Source organism: Mustela nivalis (assembly GCF_964662115.1).
Source record: "Mustela nivalis genome assembly, chromosome: 8".
Lineage (NCBI taxonomy): Eukaryota > Metazoa > Chordata > Mammalia > Carnivora > Mustelidae > Mustela > Mustela nivalis.
Genome location: NC_139027.1, coordinates 63,140,973 through 63,153,102, shown reverse-complemented (window position 1 = coordinate 63,153,102; position 12,130 = coordinate 63,140,973). Strand labels below are relative to the sequence as shown.

Here is a 12,130-nt window from a genome sequence, read left to right as displayed (position 1 = left end):
GTGCTTCTCATACATTACAGTAGACAGGGAAAGACCCCAATTGAGAGGCTATTGAAGTAACCTGTATAAACTACAAGGATACTTGGCCTGGGGGGGGGGGGCGGGTAAGTGGTGATAGAGATGAAAAGAATGGAAAGATTCTGAAGACAGAAAACAGAATCAGTAAGCCTTGCTGATTAATTGGTTATGAGATAGGCTAGGCATAAATGGAAGCATAGTTGATTTATTTATGAGGCTCATGAACAGAGAAATAGTAGGAAAAACTGTGAATTTTGTATTGAACATATAAAGTGTAAGATGCCTGGGCATGAAATGCAAGTGATATACAAAATGGTGCTGGGTGGCTCAGTGGGTTAAGCCTCTGCCTTTGGCTCAGGTCATGATCTCAGCGTCCTGGATTCAGCCCCGCATCAGGCTCTCAGCTCAGCGGGGAGCCTGCTTCCTCCACTCTCTCTGCCTGCCTCTTTGCCAACTTGTGATCCCCCTGTCAAATAAATAAAATCTTTTTTAAAAAATGGTGCTGGGTATATGGGTTTAAAGCATGGAGGGAAGATCTGGGCTAGAGCTAGAAATGGGAGTGGTTTGCACAAAGATGGTAACTGAAGCCACGGGGATGATAAAGATGGAGTCTAGACAATACAATGAGAAAGAGGTTGCCTAAGGAACTCAAATGTTTCAAGGTTGGATATAGGAAAAATGGTCATCAAAAGATACTGAAGTGAGGTAGGATGAAAACCAGTTAGCATCAACCTACATGTTTATGGAATGAATGTGTACAGGAGAGACCTGGGAACATAGTGCTAGATTTCTCCCTTACCAGCAAAACAAAATGTTTCCCTATTGTGCATCTGTGTATCACAGATGATATGCAGGAATCTATTCCTGCTGGGAGCATCTTTTCTTGGCTGTAGAAAGTACATTATCATTACCCCAAATACATGCCGTCATTTCCCTGGTGCTTGGTCTTGGGTGTGGCTGGCCCACACTGGTCTCATATTCAGGTGATAGGAATGAGAATGACGAGCTGGCCTTTGTTGGCATGCCATTGTCACCACCTAGTCAGGCTACATGCTTTAGGCATTTCAGCCAGCTTATCAGGAAGAGACCTAGGTCATGGGAAATGACATCCTAGGTTAGGTACCAGGCTGACAAGGCAGGAAACCCAATCCTTTCCTTTCCTCCCTTAGACATACATTCTTCACAAACGGATGGGAGTTGTAGGAGGGTTAAGGACAAAAAAGGAGTAGTCATATACCTAGTGTGTTTAGAGATAAAATGCCATAAAGAGTACTTCTCAACTTCTCGTGTGCACAAAAATTGCATGGGGGTTCTGGTTAAGATGAAGTTAAGATGAAGATTCTGATCAGTTCATCTGATTTGCTGCCTGAGATTTTGTATTTTCAACAAGATTCCCGGATATGGGAATGCTGCTACCCACAGTTTCAGTAGCAGTGTTTAACTTATATTTGTAGGCTAGCAAGCCAGAAGAGAAATTCACCACCAAAGCAGCTGAAGCAACAACTGATCAAGAGAGACATGGCATGCTGTGTAAAGCCCACATCTGACTTTTAAGTTCAGGAAAATGTCCTCCAGAAGGTGTATGGATTGATGGTGGTGCCCAATTGATGGGCATTGAACCTGGATACTTAAATAAAGGGCTCCACCATTGTGGGCTTCATTCTCCTTAGGTGCCTCTTCATGCCCTAGGTCCCTAAGTACTCCTTCCAGGAGAGTTTGAAGCATGATGCATTTGTAAACACAGATATAAAGCAACATTTTCATGGGTCAGCAGCATCTTCAGCTATGATTTTGCTTGGGAATGTAAAGAAGATTCCTGGTAGTAAAAGCAGTAAAGAAATATTGCTGGTAAGAAAATTGAGTCTATAGGGGCATCTGGGTGGTGTAGTCAGTTTAGTGTCTGACTCTTGATTTCAGCTGAAGTCGTGATCTAAGGGTTGTGAGAGTGAGCCCCACATCAGGCCCTGTGCTGAGCTCAGAGCCTGCTCGAGAGTCTCTCTCTCCCTCTCCCTCTCCCACTCTTGCTCTCTCTCAAAATATGAATAAGTAAATCTTTAAAAAAAAAAAAAAGGAAAATTGAGCCCACCTACTTTTTGAAAGTGCAAATTTATAAGATATATATTACACTTTTTGTGCATGAGGGAACTTGGAAGAGCTGTCTTTGGATCAGCAGTTAACTTCTAAAATGATGTAATACTTCTATACCTGTACAACTTTTCCTTCTTAAAGCATGTTCACAGTGAGAGAAACAACTGGAAAAAAAAATAATACTAATGTTAAAAGAGAGTAAAAGGAGCTAAAGAATATGTAATATAAAGAAAAGCAGATAAAGAAAATTAAAGGAGGATTTTTACAGGGGAAAAACAATTTCATTTTATTGTAAAGACCTAAATGAATAAAAGAAGACTTTGAATGTGAAGATGATTAAAAAGACAAAATCATTAGCTAAAGATATTTACAAGTTTAGACTCTTTCATTTTGATTGTAATTTTAATTAGCTGGACACTGGGGGGGAAGAAAATGAAAGCCTACATCATCTACTTACTCTTTAAATTGCATTCCACCTTAATTTTCTGCTCTTCAGTTCTTAATTTTCTCTATTTTTGTTCTAAGTAATCCGGTTATCAGGCTAAAGTGATTTTCCGTCAGCCAGGTTTAGCATTCAGTATTTGCTTTGCGTCTGTAAACCAAAAGTTCACCCCATCGCTTTAGTTTTTATTCTTTCAATAGCAAAAACTCTCTACAGGTAATTTTTTTTTTTCCAGTCCTTTGTCTATACAGCAGGGTTCTTTGTATACCCATGACAGTTAGATGACTAATAACAAAGACTTCTATTTTTAAAATAATTATGCTCTATTTACACAGCTTTCCACAAAATTTACTCATAAAATTTAGAAGGCAGAAACGCTTTAAAAAATCTGTAGTTTCAGTATTCATTAAAACAATTTTTTCCTGTGCACAGGCAAGTTGCTTGTTTCCATTTCCCTGCTAGAGTAGAAGCCAAAAAATCAGTATTAATCAAGTCTAGGATTTATGTCTGTGTGCATAAAATTTTTAAAAATAACATTGATATAAAACAAAACACATCTGTTTAGAATAACCTACTTTAGGGAGGGTTTATCTTCAAGATATTATCTGGCTTTTTAGTAGGCTATTTATTTTGCATTTGTTAAAGAAAACAAAATTAGCATAGCTAACCATGTATTATGTGTCTCTCAGTTTGCCCTGTCTTCCAAAAGAAATTCTCTCAAATAATGCGAAGTAACAATGTTGGAGTGCCCTGAGGTCTGTGAATGAAAGGCACTATTTAAGTGGTGACAATTATTATTATTATTCTGCCATGGATAAAGAGTAACAATTGGCTTTAAAAACCCATTGTGGACAATTTCATTTTGCTTCCCCATACCTCAGATACAATCAGAGCACAGAGTTCTCAGCCCATGATATAAACTCAAAGCAGGACAGCACATATACAGTGATGGGGAGTAGAAACGTAATTATCCTAGTAATTAAATACCTAAAAAAATAGCACTGTCATTAGCCATTCAGTGTGGTATAATTTAAGGAGCAACAAAAAAAGAAAAAAAAAAAGAAAAAAAGAAAAACCCCAGCCATACATCACCAGTTGTCTCAAAATTCCAAAATTTAATTTGTATTTTTAAAGGCTTTCCTTACTTTAAAATACAGATATGCCTTGAGATGAATGATTCTTTGAACCTTATTCATTGTTGCATTATTTTAATGAGTTCCAAATACTTTCCAGATGCAGTGTGGAGAAATGGGTGTAATAAGGAGGGAACTAAGAAGTTGAAAGAAGAAATTACAAGAGCTGTTGAAGGTGAAAAATGCAGAAAATGAAATATAAGAACCACAGAGCTCAAGTTCTTCACTTTTCCCAAGAATGTGATGATAATTAACATTATAATCATTAGAAAGTGTTGTCAGGGATTGCTATAGAATCCTCCTACCTGGACGTCTTTTGAAACAGGATACTTGGGTCTTTCTGGCCTGGTACTACTGTATGGAGGGCAGTGACATTGATTAATTGTCCTGTCTAGGATAAACCTCTTTGAAATGCACTGTACCTGAAAGGTCTTTTTCTTTAATGCACTAATGGAATGCTGTACGAATTTGCTTATAATTTGGATATGCTGCAGCAGCACTGAGATGTTATTCCAGTATTTCTTTTCTTTCCCATTTGCTTAAGACTAATGGCTAAGTGTCTTCCAGACTCTTGCATAGAAATCAACTAGAGTGCTCTCAAAGTATTTGGATCCCTGAGGCCCTGTCCTTCTTTGGGATCAAATAAACCCAATTTATGAATCTGTAGACACCTCCTAAGATGAGGGAGGAAAGTGTTAGGAGTTAGAGAGTGGCCAGGCATGGTATTCTCCAATAATATGATATTACTGGCACCTGCTGGGGGTTCCTACCAGGTGCCTTCCCCAGACTGAGCTGTCCAGACAACCTCTGGCTCCATGCCACCCCCACCACTCCTACCATAACACTTAATAGCACTGCCTTGTAATGCTTACTTCATTGGGAAGCCCCTCCTTGAATCTTAAGGCCGAAAATAGGGCCATATGTTTCTCACTTGCTCCTAAGTCTCCAGAACCTAGTATGTTTCCTGGAACATGACAAGTGCTCAAATAATACTGATTGAATAGAAGAATAAAGTAAAGAATAAACTTCTTAAAGGAGAGCTGCTTGGGTAAATTAAGTAAAAATTTTTAAAAGAAAAGGAATTCGTTAATGACACTGGAATTAAAATTTAAAAATTCTTAAAAAAGGAATGTACCTTCCAACAAAATGAGAGCACAATGATAACATTAGGAACTAAGCATGTTTAAATTCTCACTGTGTCAGAAAGTTCTAAGGGCTTTAACTGAAGTATTTAATTCGTACAACCCTACCTTTGAAACAGTACTCTGTTACGACTATTTCCGAATGAAGGAAGGTCCAGTGGCTTGCCCAAAGCCACATATCTAGTAAGACACAACCAGGTCTGAAATCAGCTGCTGCTCAGCAGAATGTCGGCAACAATGAAAGTACTACCCCAGGAGGCTCAGAAGATGGAGGGCGTTAAGAACAGGCTCTTGCTTTCGAGGACGCTTCCAATAATTAACAATACATGTTTAAATCACTTGCTTTTTTTCTTTGAAATTTAAGAGAAGATGAGAAGGGGTTGGGGGAGAAAGAGAGACGAGAGAGAGGACAAGGGAGAGAGGGCAGAGGACAGAGGATGTGGGAGGGAAGCAGCCTTGGTTCTTAACTAGCAAGTTTGTGACCCATTTCATACATGTTTGATTCTGTTCCCAACAAGCAACAATGAATGGAAAACTCTCAAACGAGCAGTTCACCCATAAATGTTTTCACCATTCCTTGCATATTAAAATATCTGAGAATGATTCTTCACTAGAAAAAGAAATCTTTCCTTTGAAAATAACTTGAAATTTTTTCTGCTGTCCAAATACCCCACATAGCCTTTATATGTCATTCTCTATATATACATAATTACATATATATATATAAAATTTTTCCTAAGCCTTTAAGCTCACACTACCATTTCAATAATACCACCATAGTGTTTATGTATAGTCTGAAACTATCCGATGATGGGGCATAAAATAACCAATTCATTTTTACTGATGATCGTAAAACCTTAGAAGAATTTAGGGTTATCAAGTTTTTAAACAAAAATAGCAAAAATAATATATGGCATAAAAAGAGAGACATAACTTTTGACTTGGTAGAGTAAAAAGTTCAGGTACAAAACGAAGCATATATATCAAAGGCATAGGAAATGTCATTACTTTGAAAAGAAATAAAAGAATAACAAGTTTAGAAAATTAACTATCAAATTACAATTTTTTTAAGAGGGGCAGTTAAAATGTTGATGAACAAATATAAGTTGATGACTCAGGGGCACTAAAAATACGAAATGTGTGGGTTCTTTTAGATAATACAATAAGTACTGGGAGTTTCACTTTATAACCCATTGTGATTAAACAGCATATTGCTGAAAATGCAGACGTGATACTGCCATAGTAAAACCAGCCTTTTAAAAGATGTTTCTAATTAAATCATGGAAAATCAAAAAGAAAATGTTGAGAGAAGCCATTTTGAAGATTTTATTAATGATGCATTCATGGAGAGGGCTTTATTAGACTTGAACTAGCAAATGCTTAATGCTACTGCACAAAACGATGGATAAGCATTTTTCCCCTAAAAAGTTCTTTCTTCCAGAGCAAAAACTTTCTTGTAATACAAACACCTTTTGATTCAGTTAAATTCTAGTAATAAGAAACTTTGATGTTTGACTTAATAATGCTTTAATTAATCTGTATCTGCATTTGACTTAGATGTATTGATTTCTATCTTTTTTCCCAGAGCTTCCTACTTCTAAACAAGGTTCCTTTTAATATTCAACAGTTATTCTCAGGAGGTATAAAGAGCATCAACTTTACTGGAAATTGATATCAAAGCATCCAGTGTAAATTGTTCTACTGCAGAAGCTCTTGTGAAATGTTTTCTGAAGAAACCCAGGGAAGATCCAATTTACGATTAATCTATGGAATGTATTAATAATTTCAGAAGGTGACAAGTATTTTAAACACTATTACCTTCCCATGCACTGGCTAACCATAACTGGGAAACTTCCTAATTCCTCTCTTTTTTTTTTTTTTTAAATTTTATTTATTTATTTGACAGACAGAGATCACAAGTAGGCAGAGAGGCAGGCAAAGAGGGAGAGAGGAGGAAACAGACTCCCTGCTGAATAGAGAGGCCCAATGCAGGGCTCGATCCCAGGATCCCAGGACCTTGAGATCATGACCTGAGCTTAAGGCAGAGGCTTAATCCACCGAGCCACCCAGGCGCCCCGTCCTCTCTTTGTTTTTTGACTCCTATGTGCTCTCCTATCAAACTGTGGATGGCCCACTCTATAAAATTATAATCCCTTGCAGAGCCTGGGTGGCTCAGTCGGTTAAGGAGCCTACTCTTGATTCTGGCTCAGGTCATGATCTCAGGGTTGTGGGATCAAGCCCCATATAGGGCTTCATTCTCAGCGAGGAGTCTACTTGAGATTCTCTCTTCCCTCTCCCTCCGCCCCTCCCCCTGCTTGTGTTCTCCCTTTTCCTCTAAAATAAATAAATAAACTAAAAAAAAAAAAACCCTATAATTCCTTATCTATAATTCTGAAATTTAAAATTCTGTAGAAAAAAAGCTTTCATGCTTATGCAAATTTATTTGAAGTCAGGACCTATGAGGTTCTCTGCAGAAATAGTAATATGCTTGTGATTGTAGGCGCACTTCCCCAGAGCACACTAGGGCATTAGCAGGATGTATGGCAGAAGCACAATACTACTCTTGTAAAATCTGAGGAATTTTGAAACACATCTGGCCCCAGGAGGTTTAGGTTAGCAACTGTGGACCTGTATTACTATATCATATTGTATTTATTGCTTAACTGTCTGGGAGGTCCAGGGACCAAGTACTGTGTTTTATTGACCTTTGTGGGGTGATCTTGATTTGGCCAGGACAAAGGGATTTTCTGGGATAGAGGACTTTCAGTGCTAAAACTGGATAGTTCCCGGACAAATAGGGACCTTTGGCTTTCAGCCTCTAGCACAGTATAAAAGATATAGTAGATTCGAAATATTCAAAATACCCTTGCTGAATGAATCAATGGTCTTCAAATATTCTCTGGTCAGGAGTAAAAAGCTTGAAAACATTCCATCTAAGTGAGATATTCACCCAGGTCAGTTTAGACTGCTCCCTACCAGAATGAGACCATTAAAGTGTTAACTTCTAAATGTTTTAACATACACCTTTTAATTAATTCTTGTATTTTTCCCAGCTATCCACTTAGTAAAATCCAAAAACATATGGCCCAACGTGAGTCAAAAGTCCTTATTGGTATGTGCTGGAAATTACTCATATTTACCTTGATACTTGTAGTGACTCTAACCCCTATGACGGAGATAGGTGGATATTAAAATGAATTTGCCAATAAACTTTTCTGGGGGGTTTGGGGCTCTGGGGCAAATAATAAAGTACTAACATATTCCAGGAACATCAGAAAGGTATTTCCATATCATAAAATTATCATAAAATGTTATTCTCTATTTAATACTGATTTTCCTTCTTATTATAACCTGAAAATGTTATGTTTTAATCTCAGGATGGGGTATTCATATAAAGTACTTCTATACTTATAACTGATTGTAGAGTTTAAAAACCTTCATAAATTATTTTTTTTAATAACAATACTAATACAAACTCACTGTAGACATAGGACCACTCTTACTATAGCTGCTCTTTGATCTGATAAAAATCCCTTAACTAATCAATTTCTCCCTAATCTATGAGCCCCACTCAGACCCGGCCTAGACTACATGGATCATTCCCTGACCTATCTTCTCTCCAAGCTCTTCAAGCATGACCCTTGTAGCCCCTCCCCCTTGCAACCTCGTACCCTGGCTGCTGTGACAGACCACGTTCTCTGCTAGGCTTGTGAAGCTGACGATAGCCAGAGAAAAGCCTCTGGACCATGCAGACTGGCACAGTTACACAGTTAATGTTTCCCACCGTGGGGCCTCAGTGCCATCCCACAATCCTTAAACTACGCCCTGTTAGTTCCCTTTCCCATTCGGACTCAGTGACTCTTTAGCCTTACCATAGTTTACCATATTTTTCAATTTCCTTACCCAAAAGAGCTTGCCTCGTACTTCACAGAAAAATCAAGCTTATGCAGTTGGAGACCTCCTCTTATTCTCCCTCCACCACTACCCTCCCCCCGTTTACCTACACCCACATTCATAATAATTTGCTCTTCTCAAGTCTCAAAGTGTGAAGTCTACATTTTTTTAGTTAAAGATACCCACTTTCTCTGCTGTAGGTCTCAGTCCTTGCTGTCTACTCCAAGAATGTACTGTCCTTTGTTAGTTTCCTGTTCTATTATCTCATGTTTACTTTTTCCTTATAAATATGTTCAAGTGTCTCCCAAGTCTTAAAATGAACAAAGGAGTTACAGTAGTCACCCCGCCCCCCAAACACACACCCCCTCTATTCTCTCCTGCCTGCCTCCACCATTCTCTTTTATTGCTTAATAATCTTCCTTTAAAAGGAGGTGACTCTTGCTTCCTGGAACTCTCCAACACTTGAACTTCCTGCAGTTAGGTTCTGCAGAGACTAGTCCTGGGGGAAAAAATTTACTAACAACTCTCAGGCAACCAAGTCATGTTTTGGTCCTCATCTTAATATCTTAACAAATCCCCCTACTTCATTTGCCACTACTGATCAGTAACATGATCACTACATGATCAGTACTGATCATGACCCTGGGATCATGACCTGAGCCGAAGGCAGAGGCTTTAACCCACTGAGCCACCCAGGCGGCGCCCCCCCCCCCATTATATTTAAATATCCAACTCCCTTTAGTTGTTTTATAACAACCATATATGTGTTATCTCCTTAACTGAACTCATCTTCTCCCATCCCCCCCGCTTCGTCCCATCTATTCCTACTGTATCTATAGTGTGCTATTGTGATTTATAATCAGAAATGTGTATTTGGTCTTCAACATCTTCCTGGCACAGACACAGAACTTCTAAAACCATTGGAGGTTCCTAAGCAATAAAAGTGATAAAGATGAAAGGAGCAAGGAGAGTCTTCAGTTATTCACAGAAAGTCCCTTTCAACCACACCTGAGTTTAGGTGAAGGACGTAATGTTTGGAAAGTCCCTAAAGGTGGGGACTGGTTGCCAGGGGAACCCATCCAAAGATTAGAGGGTTAAAACTTCAGCTTCAGAGTTCCCCAGCCCCCTCCCCCCTCGGATGCGGCTGGAGCTTGAGGCGCGCAGGGCGACCTGGAGCAGCTCAGAGGCAGTGAATAATAGCTCTTCAAGTCTGCAATAAAAAATGGCCTCCAATAAAACTACATTGCAAAAATGGGAAAGAAACAGAATGGAAAGAGTAAAAAAGTAGAAGAGGCAGAGCCTGAAGAATCTGTGGTGGAAAAAGTACTGGACCGACATGTAGTGAATGGGAAGGCGGAGTATTTCCTGAAGTGGAAGGGTTTTACAGATGCTGACAATACTTGGGAGCCTGAAGAAAATCTAGATGGTCCAGAGTTAATTGAAGTATTTCTTAACTCTCAAAAAGCTGGTAAAGAAAAAGATGGTACAAGAAGAAAATCTTTATCTGACAGGGAATCTGATGATAGCAAATCAAAGAAGAAAAGAGATGCTGCTGATAAACCAAGAGGCTTTGCCAGAGGTCTTGATCCTGAACGAATAATTGGTGCCACAGACAGCAGTGGAGAATTAATGTTTCTCATGAAATGGAAAGATTCAGATGAGGCAGACTTGGTGCTGGCAAAAGAGGCAAACATGAAGTGTCCTCAAATTGTAATTGCTTTTTATGAAGAGAGACTAACTTGGCATTCTTGTCCAGAAGATGAAGCTCAATAATTGTTTGCATTGCTATATATATATATATATCTGGGTCTTTGTTTTTTGATTTATTAGTGTGAAGAAATAACATTCTAATGAAAATCAAGTTTGATATGTTTGTTTTGAAGTAGTATTGGGGGAATTGTTGGGGTTTTTGCATCTATAGCACTGGTTACTTTAAACAAATAAAAGCTTTCTGTAGTTGCTTCCTTTATTGGAAAAGAATATTTGAGACCATGATATATTATCCCCCTGCATTAGAGAACCTTTTTTAAATGTTGGGGGAAATCTTCATAGTCTTTACTCAGTCAGAATTTGTGTTTAACTCCTATATGCCTAAGGACCATTCTGGGTTTTTTGTTTATTTAGGGTTTTTTTTGTGTGTATACTTAAAATACATAAGTGGTTTTTGTTTTTAACATTCACCAAAACAAAAACAGCATTTTATAACCATAGATAAGCCCATGTTTCCGGGGTGCTATCATTTTCAGCATTTTAAGAAATAAATCACTTAGACTGAAGTTTTTCCTGAGGCCTTAACCTTTCAAATTTTGTAATTAATTGGACAATTTAAATATAATGTAAACAATTTAAATTGGAAAATTTAAAAGCAGCCATATCAGAATCCATATCCTTCTCTACAGCCATATAAACGCAAGTATATTTGCAAGATCCCTGAAAGGAAAATTTTATCACTACCAACAACCTCCCCACCCAAATGACAAAACTAGACAAGTCCTTGTGTGTATTACTTAGGTAAGCAATACTTTAGTTAAATGGACATTTAAAGGTTCCTTCTAGTGAACCATTCCTTTTTAAGAAGTTGAAATTCTCTGTGCTGTATTGACTAAAAGGTCATGATTCATGGACTGTCTACAACTTCCTTCATGGAAGCTAATCATAATCAGATGGTTAGAGATGTTGGCAGTTTAGCACCTGCTGGAGTAAATGGGTGGACAGGCTAGTATAATCCAAATTCTTCACCTGCATGTTTTTTCTTTACCCCAGTTCATTCCTGACATGTAGGCTCAGTCTTTTCAGTATTTGAGTTACTGGTTCAGCAGAAACCAGGAAAAACAGTAACTTTGTAGTCAGAATGTTATCCAACTGTATATTGTTTACTTTATTGTAAATACTGGTAAACAGTGGTCAATAAATAGTTTTATATTCCTTAAAAAAAAAAAAAATTCAGCTTTACCTCCTGACCTCAGGGAGGGGAGAATGGCTAAATGGTTGAGTTAATCACAAGCACCAACGATTCAATCAATCATGCCTACATGATAAAATTTTCATAAAGAAAGTTTAACCAAAGAAGTTTAGAGAGCTTACTGGTAGATGAAGATGGAGATGCCGGGAGGGTGGCTTCCCTGCATGACGGCAAGGAAGTTTCATGCCCCTTCCTCCATACCTAGGCATCTCTCCTATCTGCCTGTACCTGAGTTGTATCCTTTTGCAAGAATGAGTCCTAGAACTTAAGAAGACCATTTACTGTTCTATAAACCATTCTTGCGAACTATCAGATCTGAAGAAGAAATCATGGGAACCACTGATTCGTAGCCTGAAGTTCAAAAGCATGGGTGACAACATGAACTTGCGACTGGTGAGTAAAGGTGGTGGAGGGGAGGCAGCCACGTGGGACTGAGCCCTTAACGTGTGGG

General features: G+C 38.4%; 1 protein-coding gene and 1 pseudogene across 2 annotated transcripts in view; one reads left to right on the top strand and one right to left on the bottom strand.

The window, feature by feature from the left end:
* Window positions 1–12,130, bottom strand: part of FANCL (FA complementation group L) — a 304,302-nt gene that overhangs the window by 115,864 nt on the left and 176,308 nt on the right. The window lies entirely within an intron of this gene.
* LOC309871056 (chromobox protein homolog 3 pseudogene) lies at window positions 9,923–10,498 on the top strand (annotated as a pseudogene). The gene has a single exon. The product of its transcript is annotated as a chromobox protein homolog 3 pseudogene (transcript).